We start from the raw sequence: 13,717 nt of genomic DNA on the forward strand, positions 1-13,717 counted from the left end.
AAGGCACAAAAGAACATCTGCAGGGTCCCCAGGCCCCTACACATAGATTGCTGCTTCCGCATACACACAGGGATAAAGGGACTGTTTCATCATACCTTTTTCTTTTTCTTCTATGAAAGCACGGTCCTTAGGTGTAGCGATACTGCACTTAGAATTTTGCTCATCACCCGTTGCAAGAAAAGGACAGATTTCAGAAAAATGGAAAAGAAGCATCAGTGAAATAACTTGATATCGCCTTGATTACACAATAATGACACCGCGCAAGGAGAGAGGTAGAATTACAGGCAATATTCTCAGCAAGTGGCTGTGTGACTCTGTCACTCTTTAAATCACAGGAATTTCATGCCATCACAGACAATACCATTTAATTTCAAGAGGGAGCTATCATTAGACTTCCCCTGTTTTAATCTCATTTGATGAAATAAGTGTTTGTCGTTTTGTGTTTGATGCTATATTCCTCAAATTTTAAGGTAACTCTTCAGTCATTTTTTTTACAAGATTTTCATTTTTACTATAATTCCACAGGTACCCTCCATTGTGTATAAGGGCTAAAATAAAGAAAAAAAGTAATTTCTGTGGAAATCTGTTCTGTGCCAGCAACCCAACCTTCTCTTGAAATAATGGATTAATTGTATCGTCTTTCTAGTGACATGTTACATAGCTATTTAACACCTGTCCAGTGGCATGGTCTGACTCCTTCGTTCTCTTATGTTGATATGAATAAGCATCTCTCAGGGTGTGTGTGACCCAGGCGGATTCATGAGTCCCTGTCCAGACCTTTGGAATATTAGTTCACAAGTGTGCATTGATATTTTTAATAAATGGCATTTATGGACTTTGATTTTTGAGAAATACTGCTGAAGATTCATCAACTTTGTTTTCCCAACAGAACACCCGGTTTTCCTGGTTGATGGGGTGTTTACACTCTTGCTAATTGCTTCTGGGTCATTGCTAGGAAAGAAAAGTATTTCAGTTGTAATTAAAAATCCTATGGATATGAAAGCGTGGTACTTTATGAGTCAATAGAATTGTTGATAGTACTCCAGAAGTTTATTTTTTTCATGTTTCTTACTTAAACAATGATATGTAGCTTTAAAATGTTTTAAGTAGAATCATTACTCAAGTAAATAAACTTTTTAATATAAGCACGGTCTATTAAGATTTTAGGCCAATAATCGAACCTTTGAAACTGACTCTTTCAGGAAAAATGACCGAGGACATATCATAATGCTACTGATTAGGGAGTGAAGGTTAGGCAATAAAAGACTTAGAGCCCCTGGTGTATGAAGATATGAGAAATTTAAAATAAATATTCAGGACTGTTTCTAATATGCTTTTTTCCTCTAGAGTAAGAACTGAGGTCTCAGGTGTAGAATGCAAACCTAATCTTACTGTTTAAGGGGTTTTAGCAAAAGACATCAAATGCATTTTATTGGGAGCATGTCTAAATAATTACTCAGTCAAGAATATGCAAATGAGGGATTATATTCTAATAGAATAACTAGTCAATACATCCACCAAGAAAGTAACTGGCAAAAATTATTTTGCATGAATTATTGAACACTTGATTCCAGGGTGAGCATTAGTAAAACAGATGAATAAAGGAATTGCCTTCAGATAAAGTTAGAAACATAATTGGTATTGAAAAAAGGATTTTCTAAACTTAGTACTCAATGAGTTTAAAGTTTTTCTTGTTGATACTAAACGATATAATTTAAAGAGTTTGTTAGTCACTAAAAACAAAAATATTTCTGGAATTGATTTTTGATTATTCAGAAATTACTTGAGTAGGCCTCACTTTAGGTTTAGTCCAATTTGATGGCCACACAACTGAGTATTACACAGTCAGTGAAGAACTGGGTTTGAATGGTTTCTGTGAGGAAAGGAGACTAGAAGTGGGGATATGGAAGGCAGTGAGCCTTGCAAAGCAAGAATAAAGAGTGTTATAGAAAACCAGTGCATTCAAAGGCAATGTAATCTGGAAAAAGAGCTAAGAAGTATGATTACATGCAGAACAGGGAAGAGGAGTTTTAATGATGGTCTCAATGGAAGTTCAGAAAGTATTCACTGTTACCTCTGATTTACAGCTGATGAGAAATAAAGGGACAGTAAGAGTCATAATGAATATGTGACCCATTCCCAGTAAGAGTGTGTGTTTCCATTTACCCAGAATCGCATTAGGAGTGGACTAGTGGTGCCCTCTCACAGATTTCTCCTTCTCTTTTTCTGATTCTAATTCCCAAATTCTAATTCTTTAACTTGAGTTGCCTAATTCCGATTCCTAATTCTAATTTCCAGTTCTAATCCATTCTTGGGGATTCTCAGAGGAAGTCGAGTTGGTTCTATTTCCAAATTATTTGATGTCAGACCTGTCATTTTATCTCCATTTCTACTGCCACTACCCCAATCCAAGCCGCCCCCATCTCTTCCATGGACTTTTGTAATTTTCTGATTGGTCTCCTCACTTACACTTTTGGGTCCTTCCAACCCATTATCAACACGCCACATCTCTTTTAAAAGAGAAAACCGAGGCACCTGTGTGGCTCAGTCAGTTAAGCATCCGACTCCGGCTCAGGTCATGATCCCGCGGTGTGTGGGTTTGAGCTCCACGTAGGGCTCAGTGTTGACAGCTCAGAGCCTGGAGCCTGCTTCACATTCTGGGTCTCCCTCTCTCTCTCTCTATCCCTTGCCCTCTCACGCTGTCTTTCTCTCTCAAAGATAAACATTAAAAAATAAACTAAAACAGGAAACCAATCATATCCCTGATTAAGATCATTCATTTAATGGCTTGTGACTTCACTTAGAATACCTACAGCCTAATTTCAAAGACTTGCATAAGGTGCACCCCAGTTTCCTTTCCAGAATTTCCACCCCACTCCTCACCATCTATGCCACCTAGCCACTCCTTCTCTTCATGCCTTACTGTTTCTGCACTTTTACCAAGCACAGTCCTGCCTCAGGACCTTCATGCATGGTCTAGTCTACCTTTTGCTTAGAATGAGTTTTCTCAGTGTTTATTCATGGCTGGAATATTTTTCAGTGAAGCCTCCTTTGAGTAATCCATTTAAAATAAATCACCGTTATCCCTTTTAATTTATTGCATCCTTTCCCATTATAGTGTATGCCACTAATTGCAATTTAGTATGTTTATCCAAGTGTATAATATACTATAGTCTTCATGTTCTACTTATGTTCTCTTCTGTACAGCAGGCATACAGCATATGGAATGGGGTCTGGTATATAGTAGATACTCAATAAACAAAAGTTTAATGAGTGAACCAATTAAAAATGGAAAAGGTGATTGGGTCCGATGAACTGGAACAATAAGCCATCACCACCTATGCCAACGTCTTTCAGGCGTCTCTCTGCAGCAAGGAAGAAGGAAGTTACTATTTTAGAGGTTCAGTGCCAGCTCGAAGGTTGAGGTTTACCCTGGGCCTCTGCACTCTGGAAACCATGGTCCTTAGCAGCACAATGCAATGAATATTAATATACAATTCATAATTTTTCATTTTATATTACATTTTAAATTTGCATTTATTTCATTTTGCATTAAATCAGTCAGTTTACATTGCTGTCATGTTGTTAGTGGCTGCAGGTTATGCCGCTGTATGGATTCTCTGTGGTTCACATCTTCTATGGCATCGATTTCCTGTATTTAAAATACCAGAATGCAGGACCTCTCTGTACGAATATCTGGATTTTGCTCATGGAAAAAATGATACTTGAGTAGCAAAAGGAGAAGCCCACCGTCCACACTCTAAAACCATTCTGTGTGTGTCATCATTTGAAAGTGCTCATGTTTTTTCTCTTGCTGTGGTTGGTGTATATGTGTCTTGCTCTGACTACTGGCTTCGTAGAAAAGCAACAGTGGAGATTGGGAAGGATCTTCTATACATCTTTGTATTCAGAACGCATTTAGTATTTGTGGAGTTAAATATAAATTATCCCTAATTTCGCTGGATTCTGGTCTCCCAAGAAAGAGCCAAACAGCTCCTATCAATTGACTTCTGTGTGGATTTTCAGACTGGGGAGCTGTGTGTTTGTTTGGGTGGATTCCAGTCTAACAGAGAAACCTGAGGTAGGGAAAAAGGATGGGATTCAAATAAATCATTCCATTTTCCTAGAAAATCTTAGGAGAAATGATGAGTAGATTCAATATTTAAAATACTGGCTTAAGTGCCCTTTGGGTACCATTTATTTCCATTTAGTCACACTTCTGTTTTCTGTCACTGGTTGAGGGATGTTCCCTGGGATGTTCCCTCAGAGGAATTATCTGCCTGCCCCCCACCCCCAGAGGTGAGTGAAAGACCACAAGCAGAATCCAGATGCTTGCATAGGACATATTGGCATATGTTCAGCTTTGATGCCATGGGAATATGGATGGGTTGCCCACAGTATCTGTTGAGATATTTGACACTTACTTTTTATGTATTTTGTCAACTAGGGATCAATTTTTTTCTTGTTTTATATGGATAGCCAAAGTTCTCAATTACTGAATACTTCTTCTTGCTACGAAGTTTCCATTTCTGCCAAAAACCAACTTTCATACACTATATGTATGTTTGTGGGCTCTTAGGTTTTTTCTCTTGATCTGTTTTTTTTTTCTAACCTTTTGCCAATTCCATAGGTTTTAATTAATTTATTTTTATAATGTGAAAATTTAAATAATTCAAAAATTCAAACAAAAAGTGTGTGTATGTATATATGTATGTATATGTGTGTGTGTGTGTGTGTGTGTGTGTGTGTGTGTGTATACAAATATATGTCACACAGCATTTTCGCCCCTTTTTATCCTTCTTCAGTATTTTCTTGCCTTTACTTTCCAAGACTGATTTTTAGGATCTGCTTGACAAATCATACATGCACATGCACACACTCACACATACACTGTTAAAATTTTTATTGTAGTTACATTAATTATAGACAGTAATATGAAAATGACATCTTAAATATTTAATATTATCATCCGGGAGAAAAAAATTAACTTTCTGTGTATTTCAAATATCTCATTATTTCTCCATAAATATGTTGTACCTCTTATGTAAAATGTATCTCTTCTTCTTTTAGAGAGATTTTCTCACTTTTATTAATGGGATTTTTTTACATTAAATTATCCAATAGGTCCGTATTAGTCTAAAGGAATGGTTTTGTGCCCAGGAACTGTGCTAAAGACTATTATCAGTAAAGAGTATGAATTTTCTTATATTTTCATTGACGATATTACTGTCATATGTAATTAATTAAGATTTTTCTTCCTTTTTATCATCATAACAAATAGTACATTTTATTGACTTATTGTAATATCTTTCAATATCTAATATCTTCAGTCCAATATTAAAGAGGCCATAGGAAGCATTCTAGAGGTCTCACCAATTATCATGCTTTTCACATTGGGTTTTGTTAGAATCCCTGTATTAAATTAAAAAGTTTATTCTATTTCCTTGTTTGCTAATATTTATCATAGAAAAATATTGAATTTTATGAAATTATTTTTCTACATCTCTTTAGATGATTACCTGTTTGTCTCCCTCTCTCTTTCAATGGGTTACTTTCACTAATAGATTTTGAATGTTGAACAATTCTTGACTTCCTGAGAAAACTTAGTTTGTCTCAGCATAGCTTTAATATTGTTTTGAATTGGCTTGCTAGTAATTCAAGGTTTTCTTAATCATCAGTACTGTTTCTTTGTTATAATTTTCTTGGGTGGTATAGGTATTAATTTTTCAAATTTAAAGACTTGGATAACTCTGACCTTTTATTCTCTGGAATAGTATGAATAAAATTGACACCATGTGTGTGTGCGTGTGTGTGTGTGTGTGTGTGTGTGTATTGAAAGTTTTCAAATTATGTAGTCATTGTTCTTTGGGTTAGAATTTTTCACTAATGATTCAACTGTCCATCTTTTCTAAGTTTTCATATATAATGGAAAAAAGTTTAATATGTTCATTGTGTTTACATGTCTCTTATAACAATAATATTTCCTCCTTGCATTTTTAACAAAGCTCATTTTTTATTTTATTTCTATGTATCTTTTGTAAATATTTCTAAAGTTTTTCTAGTTTCTTATTTTTTAGTAGTTGGTGTTTTTTCTTTTGTTATCTATTACTGAGTGTTTTCTCTTTTTTAAAAAATAATTTCTGACATGTTTTTCTCTTTATTGAGTTTATTGTTCACTACCAACCTTCCCTTAACCTTAATTCTTGGCTTGGTTATTTTTAATCTATCATATTTTTACTGGATGCATTTGAACTATAAATCTCTTTTAGTTGTATTTTTATGGATTTTGATATGAAGTGTTCCATTGACTTCGTTTAAATATTACTTACTTTTCATTATGGTTACTTTTTTTAAACCATGAATTATTTAGTTTGGGATTTTTAAATTTCAAAATGAATAAATATTTGGGGATTAATTTCTGTTATTGATATTATATTTTATTCCATTGTAGACAGGTAGTGTGATCTGTTTGAAAGCAATTCTTTGGCAAACGTGGAGATTCTCCGTTTTGTTTGTGTTTTTTTTTTAATAGTGTGTGAGTGGTCTTTTGCGCTGCTTGTATGCCTTCTAAGTGTCACTCACAAGACTACTTCTGTCCAGTAGATCAGCTTGTTAATTGTACTATTCAAATCTCTGTACCTTTCTGAGTTTTGTTTTTACCTGCTGAGCCTATCCACCATAAATTCAAAAATTATTATGTTTGTGGTTTAGTCAATTTCTCTGATAATTTTTGTTCTACAGATTTTGAGGCACTGGCTCTTAGAATCAGATTGTTATATTTTTCATATAAATCACCTTGTTTTTTATAATGAGTAATGATCCTCTTAAGGCTAAAAATGTGTCTTTTTGCTTCAGTTGACTTGTTTATTATTAATATTACTACAACTTCTATTAGTTGGTATTTTCCCTACATATCTTTTCTTTTAACCTCTTATTCATCTTTTATATGGCATTGTGTTTATAGTAATATCCTTTTTGGTAATACATAGGTTTTTTTTTCATTTCTTTTAGTTTTAGTGAGATGAAATTGATATGTAGCACTAAGTTTAAGGTATAAAGTCCAATGACTACATATATTGTGAAATAATTACCACATAAGTTTAGTGAATAGCCATCATCTCAAAGAGAAAAGAAAAAAGAAAGAAAGAATAAAGGTTTCTTCCTTATGATGAAAACTTTTAGATGAGCTACTTTCAAATATATAATGCTGCTGTGTTAACTATGGGCATCATGTTGTATGTGATATCCCCAGTATTAATAACCTTATCAGTGGAAATTTGTACTTTCTGTCCATCTTCATCCATTCCCTCACTTCTGGTAACCATAAATCTGATCTCTTTTTCTATGAATTTTTGTTTATTTGTTTTTGATTACACATACCAAGGTGATAATACAGTATTTGTCTTTCTGTCTTATTTCACTTAGCACCGTGCCTTCAAGGTTCATACATGTGGTCAAAAATAGCATAATTTCCTTCTTTCTTTATAGCTGAATAGTATACTAAATATACCACCATGTCTTCATTGGTTGATGGAAACTTAGATTATTTCCATGTGTTGTCTGTTGTAAAAAAAATGCTGTAGTGAATGTAGGAGTGCAGATCTCTCCTTAACGTAGTGATTTCATTTTTGTGGCATGTACTTCCAGAAGTGGAATTGCTGGATCACATGGTGGTTCTACTTTAAATGTTTTCAGGAACCTCCATGTTGTTTTCTATAGTGAATGCACGATGATTTCTAGTCCCATCAGTGGTCCACCAGCGTTCTTTTTTTTCCCTCAGTCATCACCGGCATTTGTTACTTCTTCTCATTTGGATGCTAGCCATTCCTAATAGGCACAAGTGATATCTCATCGTGGTTGAATTTGCGTTTTCCTAATGACTAGTGGTGTTGAGCCCAACATTTTTGTCTTTTGGACTCTGGAGTTGCTGTTGATAAGCCTGCCGCCCTTTTTTTTTCTTTTTTTTTTTTTTTTTAAATTCCTTTGAGTATAATCTTTTTAAATTTCTTGCTGCTTTAAACATTTTCTCTTAGGGGCGCCTGGGTGACTCCGTCATTTGAGCGCCCGGCTTCGGCTCTGGTCATGATCTCACAGTTTGTGGGTTTGAGCCCCGAATCGGGCTCTGTGCTGACAGCTCAGAGCCTGGAGCCTGCTTCTGATTCTGTGTCTCCCTCTCTCTCTCTTCCTCCCCCCGCATATGCTCTGTCTCTCTCTTGCCTTCAAAAATAAATAAAAACATTCAAAAAAATTTTAAACATTTTCTCTTCATCTTAATTGATGCACAGTTTCATCAAATGTGTGTAAAACTGAATTGTAATCAGGATTGATGTGTTTCTTCAAGCTGAGGAATACAGTTTTTCTCAGTTATAAGAAATTTTTAGCTAATATCTTCTAGAATATTGCTTCTCTCTAGTTCTAATAATAGTCCACATCTAGAACACCTGCCAGATGTATATCGGACTTTCCCTTACACTTCCATGAGTCTAGTTCATATTTTCCATTTCCTTGTCAAAATGAACACCCTTCTGAATAGTCTGATGGAGCTATCTTCAAATTCATGACTCTTCAAAATCTTATTTAATGCGTTTTGAACTCATCCATTGAGTTGTGAATTTAACTGACATATTTCTCACGTTTATGAATGGCTTCTTTTTCAAATTTGCCTATTTAAATCTACAGTTGCCTTCATTGAATCTAATACCCTATGCATGCAGTTATTCTAAACACAGGTATTTTGGATGATTTTTAAATTGTCATCTCTAGTTCATGTAGGCTTACTTATTTTTACTGTTTATCCTGTGATAATTTGTTTACTTGTATGGTTAAAATGTTGGTTGTTTTGTTGTGTTTTGTTCACTTTTTTGTTACCTACTCTCTAGTGAGTTTCTTTGTCTGCAGAGGCGTCCAGATCCCTCATTACAGTAGTATCCCTGCAGAAAAGTTCTGTGTTTCTTCCTCACAAGAGCCCAGTGATTTCACCCATCTGGGACAAGATTGTTTTGTTTTGTTTTTTACTTTTTTAAATGTTTATTTATTTTGGAGAGAGAGAAAGAGAGAGACATAGTGCAAGCGGAGGAGAGGCGGGGGGGTGGGGCACAGAATCTGAAGCGGGCTCCAGGCTCTGAGCTGTCAGCACAGAGCCTGACGCGGGGCTTGAATCCCAAATGATAAGATCATGACCTGAGCTGAAATCAGATGCTTAACCGACTGAGGCACCCAGACACCCCATGTTTTGTTTTGGGTTTTTTTTTTAAATGTTTATTCCTAGGTATTTTATGGTTTTTGGTGCAAATTTAAATGGGGTTGATTCCGGGGCGCCTGGGTGGCTCAGTCGTTAAGCGGCCGACTTCGGCTCAGGTCATGATCTCACGGTCCGTGAGTTCGAGCCCCGCGTCGGGCTCTGTGCTGACAGCTCAGAGCCTGGAGCCTGTTTCAGATTCTGCGTCTCCCTCTCTCTGACCCTCCCCCGTTCATGCTCTGCCTCTCTCTGTCTCAAAAATAAATAAACGTTAAAAAAAAATTAAAAAAAATAAATGGGGTTTATTCCTTGATTTCTCTTTCTGATGCTTCATTACTGGTATATAGAAATGCAACTGATTTCCGTACATTGGTATTATATCCTGAGACTTGGCTGAATTCATGTGTCAGTTCTAGCAGTTTTTTGGTGGAGTCTTTGGGTTTTCCACATAGAGTAACATGTCCTCTGTGAAAGAGCAAAAGTTTGACTTCCTCCTTGCTAATTTGGATGCCTGTCATTTCTTTTTGTTGTCTGATTGCTGAGGCTAGGACTTTGGATACTTCGTTGACTAACAGTGGTGAGAGTGGACATCCCTGTCATGTTCCTGGTCTTAGGAGGAAAGCCCTCAGTTTTATTTTGAGAGAGGGAGAGAGAGTGTGTGTGTGCGTATGTGTGCAAGCCCATGCACACATGTGGGCAGGGTAGAGAGAGAATCCCAAGCAGCCTCCACCTTGTCAGCATAGAGACCAATGTGGGACTCGCCCTGAACCAAAATCCGCAATCCAGAGTCAGACACTTAACCAACTGAGCCACCCAGGCCCCCTTGGAACAAGTTTTTTTGTTTTTTTGTTTTTTTAATGTTGATTTCTCAATTTAGCATCTCGTACTCCATAGTTTGTAATAAAGTAGGTTTCAACCTGATTATAGCTGAGGGTACAATGCCAGTGAGCTAGAGCCAGGGCATATGGGACAATTAGTGTGCAGGTGGAATTTCTATTTCCTCTTTAAAAGAAGACCTCCTGGGATTTCAACCTTGTGCAGTTTCTCTTCCAGCTCCTTGTCTCGTTCAGAGAGAGACGAGTGTTACACCTGGTGGACATTAACATCTAGCTCCTGGCCATTAGAGCCGTATTTCAGTCTCTACCCCTTGCTGTCCCTGAGGAATCAACTCCTATGCTTATAGCTCTGGCTGAAAGTTCCCACCTTCATTTCTAGCACTTAGAGATTTTTCTTTTATCCTCTGAGTATATCTATGTATGTAAAATAAATGTTTATTGTATTTTATCCCACATGTCTATGCATTGTGAGTCGGCCCCAGCTCAGTCTGCCATGTTGCTGTAAATTCTAAAACACTTTTTTTTTTTTTTTTTTGGAATGTCTGCCACATATCTGGGGACCCTGCTGTGAACAAAAAAAGCAGGGGTTTTATTTTTTCTGGTAACTCAGGCAACAGAAGTTGTGCTAGAATTTTCAGAATTTCTTTTCTCTCTTTAAAGAGTTTTAAAAAGACACAGCGAGGAGGATGGGAGCTTCACGTATTTGCCTTCCCCAAGAAATCCTTAACTTCAGCAGTCAAGAGGAGACACAGATTCTGAGGGTGAGAAAGTGGGTCCAGGTCAGATGCTGGGCCCCCTTCTCTTCAAGAAAAAGAAATACATGAAAATAAGCAAATTAGTCATGTCTGATATGATATGTGCTAAAAGGAAGTCTTTATTTTTCTTATACCAGTCAACCTACATCTTTGAGATGGGGAAAATTTTTCCTCTAAGTGTGAGAAGCAATAATAAATATGATGAAGGTTGCATGACTTAATCATCACCATTTTAGACCTTTACTATTTTTTTTTTAATTTTTTTTTCAACGTTTATTTATTTTTGGGACAGAGAGACACAGAGCATGAACGGGGGAGGGGCAGAGAGAGAGGGAGACACAGAATCGGAAACAGGCTCCAGGCTCCGAGCCATCAGCCCAGAGCCTGACGCGGGGCTCGAACTCCCGGACCGCGAGATCGTGACCTGGCTGAAGTCGGACCCTTAACCGACTGCGCCACCCAGGCGCCCCAAGACCTTTACTATTTATGCTGTATTTAAATTGTTGGGAATGGGACATTTTCCACCTAGCCCCCAAATTCCCTCCCTTCTAATAAGACTCATATTGTGTCTTCACACATGCAGTAGCCTGAAATCGAATGCATACACAAGTACTAAGGCATCTAAACAAGTTCATCAAAAATGAGGAAAGGGAGGATTTTTTCTGTGTGGTAGGGATATGAAGAGTAATTTTGCTCTCATATGAGTTCTGGTATAAAATAGGGATTACAATAGATGGAGGTACGTGGAGATAACTGGGATGAAAGAAAGAAAGAGGCAGATATCAGGTTGGATTTGCCTTGTCCTTTAGAAGGGAGACTTACGGTAAAGGAAGTAGAACCGATTATGGGTTGACACGTTGCAGGAAATAGGTGATGCAGAATACAAATGAGCAGACCCCATTCTAGTTTTTAAAGCCATTTTTGCAGGCTAGGTCATGAACATGGTTCCTGCCAGTACACGGAAACCCTAAATGTCCCCAGGATTCCATGTGAAAAATACCAATTTAAAAACTGTAGAGTGACATGCTAGCAGGAATTCTTTCTGAATCCTGAATTGTGTCTCCAGTGAATGTTACTTTGAGGTGTTGTCCAGTTAAAGGTACATTTAGTATGAGGCTATTAAATTATAGCTGAAGACCTAGAATAACAGAGGGAGCAACCATGACCGATGAATAATTATTCATGAAAAAGGAAAGACGTTGACATTAATGAACACCTATTATGTGTAAGGCACTATCCTAGGTCATTTATACTGAGGCAATAGGTCCTTATGAAGGTGATTACAGTCTCCCTCACAATCCAGCCTCAATGATCTGAAAACCACTGTGCTCTTGGAGAGTCATGACACTTTCTGTTAAGATGCCGGCTGAATAGAAATAAATCAGTGGTATCTGCTCCAGTCGATTTTACCCTTCATTTATAAATGGATTTTCCACTCTAAGTATAGTGACCATGTTTTAAAATATTTGAAAAGAAAAAAAAAGTAATTCTATCACAACTTCCATAAGAGAAGCTTTTTATCTACATGAGAGATCTCTTGATAAGATAAAGGCGTGAATGTATTTCAGTAGAAAGTGTGTCCGTGGCTCACATTTCTTTACAGTCCACCTTTGGTGCTGCTGTTGATGCATATGTGAAATAGATGGGCACGGCAATCATTTACAAGGTTCACATGTGGTTCTCAGAAAATCTAGGTCATCTCTCCATATCAGGATGCTAAATTGCGTATAAAGCAGGTCAGCTACCCTGCGCTGCTGATTTGTAGCACCATGACAGCCTGCTATTTGCCTCTTAAGAGTTAAATCGTATCTGCTAATCCGAGCTTTTAAGCAGCTCGTACTGACATTGCTTAATTTACTTGTAACCCTTATAACAGACTTTTAGCAGAGGGTATTGGTCTTTGTACTGGATTGAAAACTGGCAGTCCCAGAGGAAATTGAATAAAACTATTATCGTAGTTAAGGTTGCCTATCATTCTAATTATAATTCACATCCAATAATGAACACCTTGTTCAATAATATTTAATTCAAATCATGATGCTGAGTATAAAATTACATATCGAGAGAATTCATTAGAAGTTTCAAAAGTAAGCTGAGTAAATGTGCCTCGGAGAATGTATTTGATGAATTTGTAAAAGTATTTAAATTAGATCTGTAAAGTATTATGAAAAATCCACAAGGGATGCACAATTAGGCGAATAAGCTCTTCAAGGCCAGGAGCTGCTGGGCATTGACTGTAAAATGCTTTCTGATATATTGTTTATGCAAAGTAGAGAGATGGGCGGGGGAACAATAATATACAACAAAGCAGAAATGCAGCAGAGGTGACGCCAAAAGTAATTGAATAAAAAGTAAGTAATTCCATCATAATTAGTTCTCTAGCCTTTGCCTACATATTATTCATATGTCACTGAGGTATTTTAATATGGGACAAATGGTTATTTAATTTATGCATGTTTTATAAAGTTCATAATGTATGAGCTTCATGAATTACTCATTCATAACCAAGTCCTCTTTCAAAATATCGTGCGTAGGTTAGACAATGCTGAATGTGCAATCATGTAATTGATAACATGTAATCAGGGTACGTCTGTAATAATTTTATCCTGATATATGGATGACATGTGAAAATGTCCACTCTTATTTATGTTGTGCTCATCACTATATAACTAGGGTAATTTTAAAATCAGATGAATTTATCTCTTGGTTCCTACATTTATTCATTTGTGTCTTCATTTCATTTATTTGGCATTTATTGAATCATCACTATATTCTGACATTTTACTTGACTGGTGACGGGGAACCAGTGAAGATCAAGAAAAAGAAGCCACCTTGGGACACCTGGGTGGCTCAGTCAGTTAAGAATCAGACTTTGGCTCGGGTCATGA

This window comes from Lynx canadensis, chromosome B1 (genome assembly GCF_007474595.2).
Source record: "Lynx canadensis isolate LIC74 chromosome B1, mLynCan4.pri.v2, whole genome shotgun sequence".
NCBI classification, from domain to species: Eukaryota; Metazoa; Chordata; class Mammalia; order Carnivora; family Felidae; genus Lynx; species Lynx canadensis.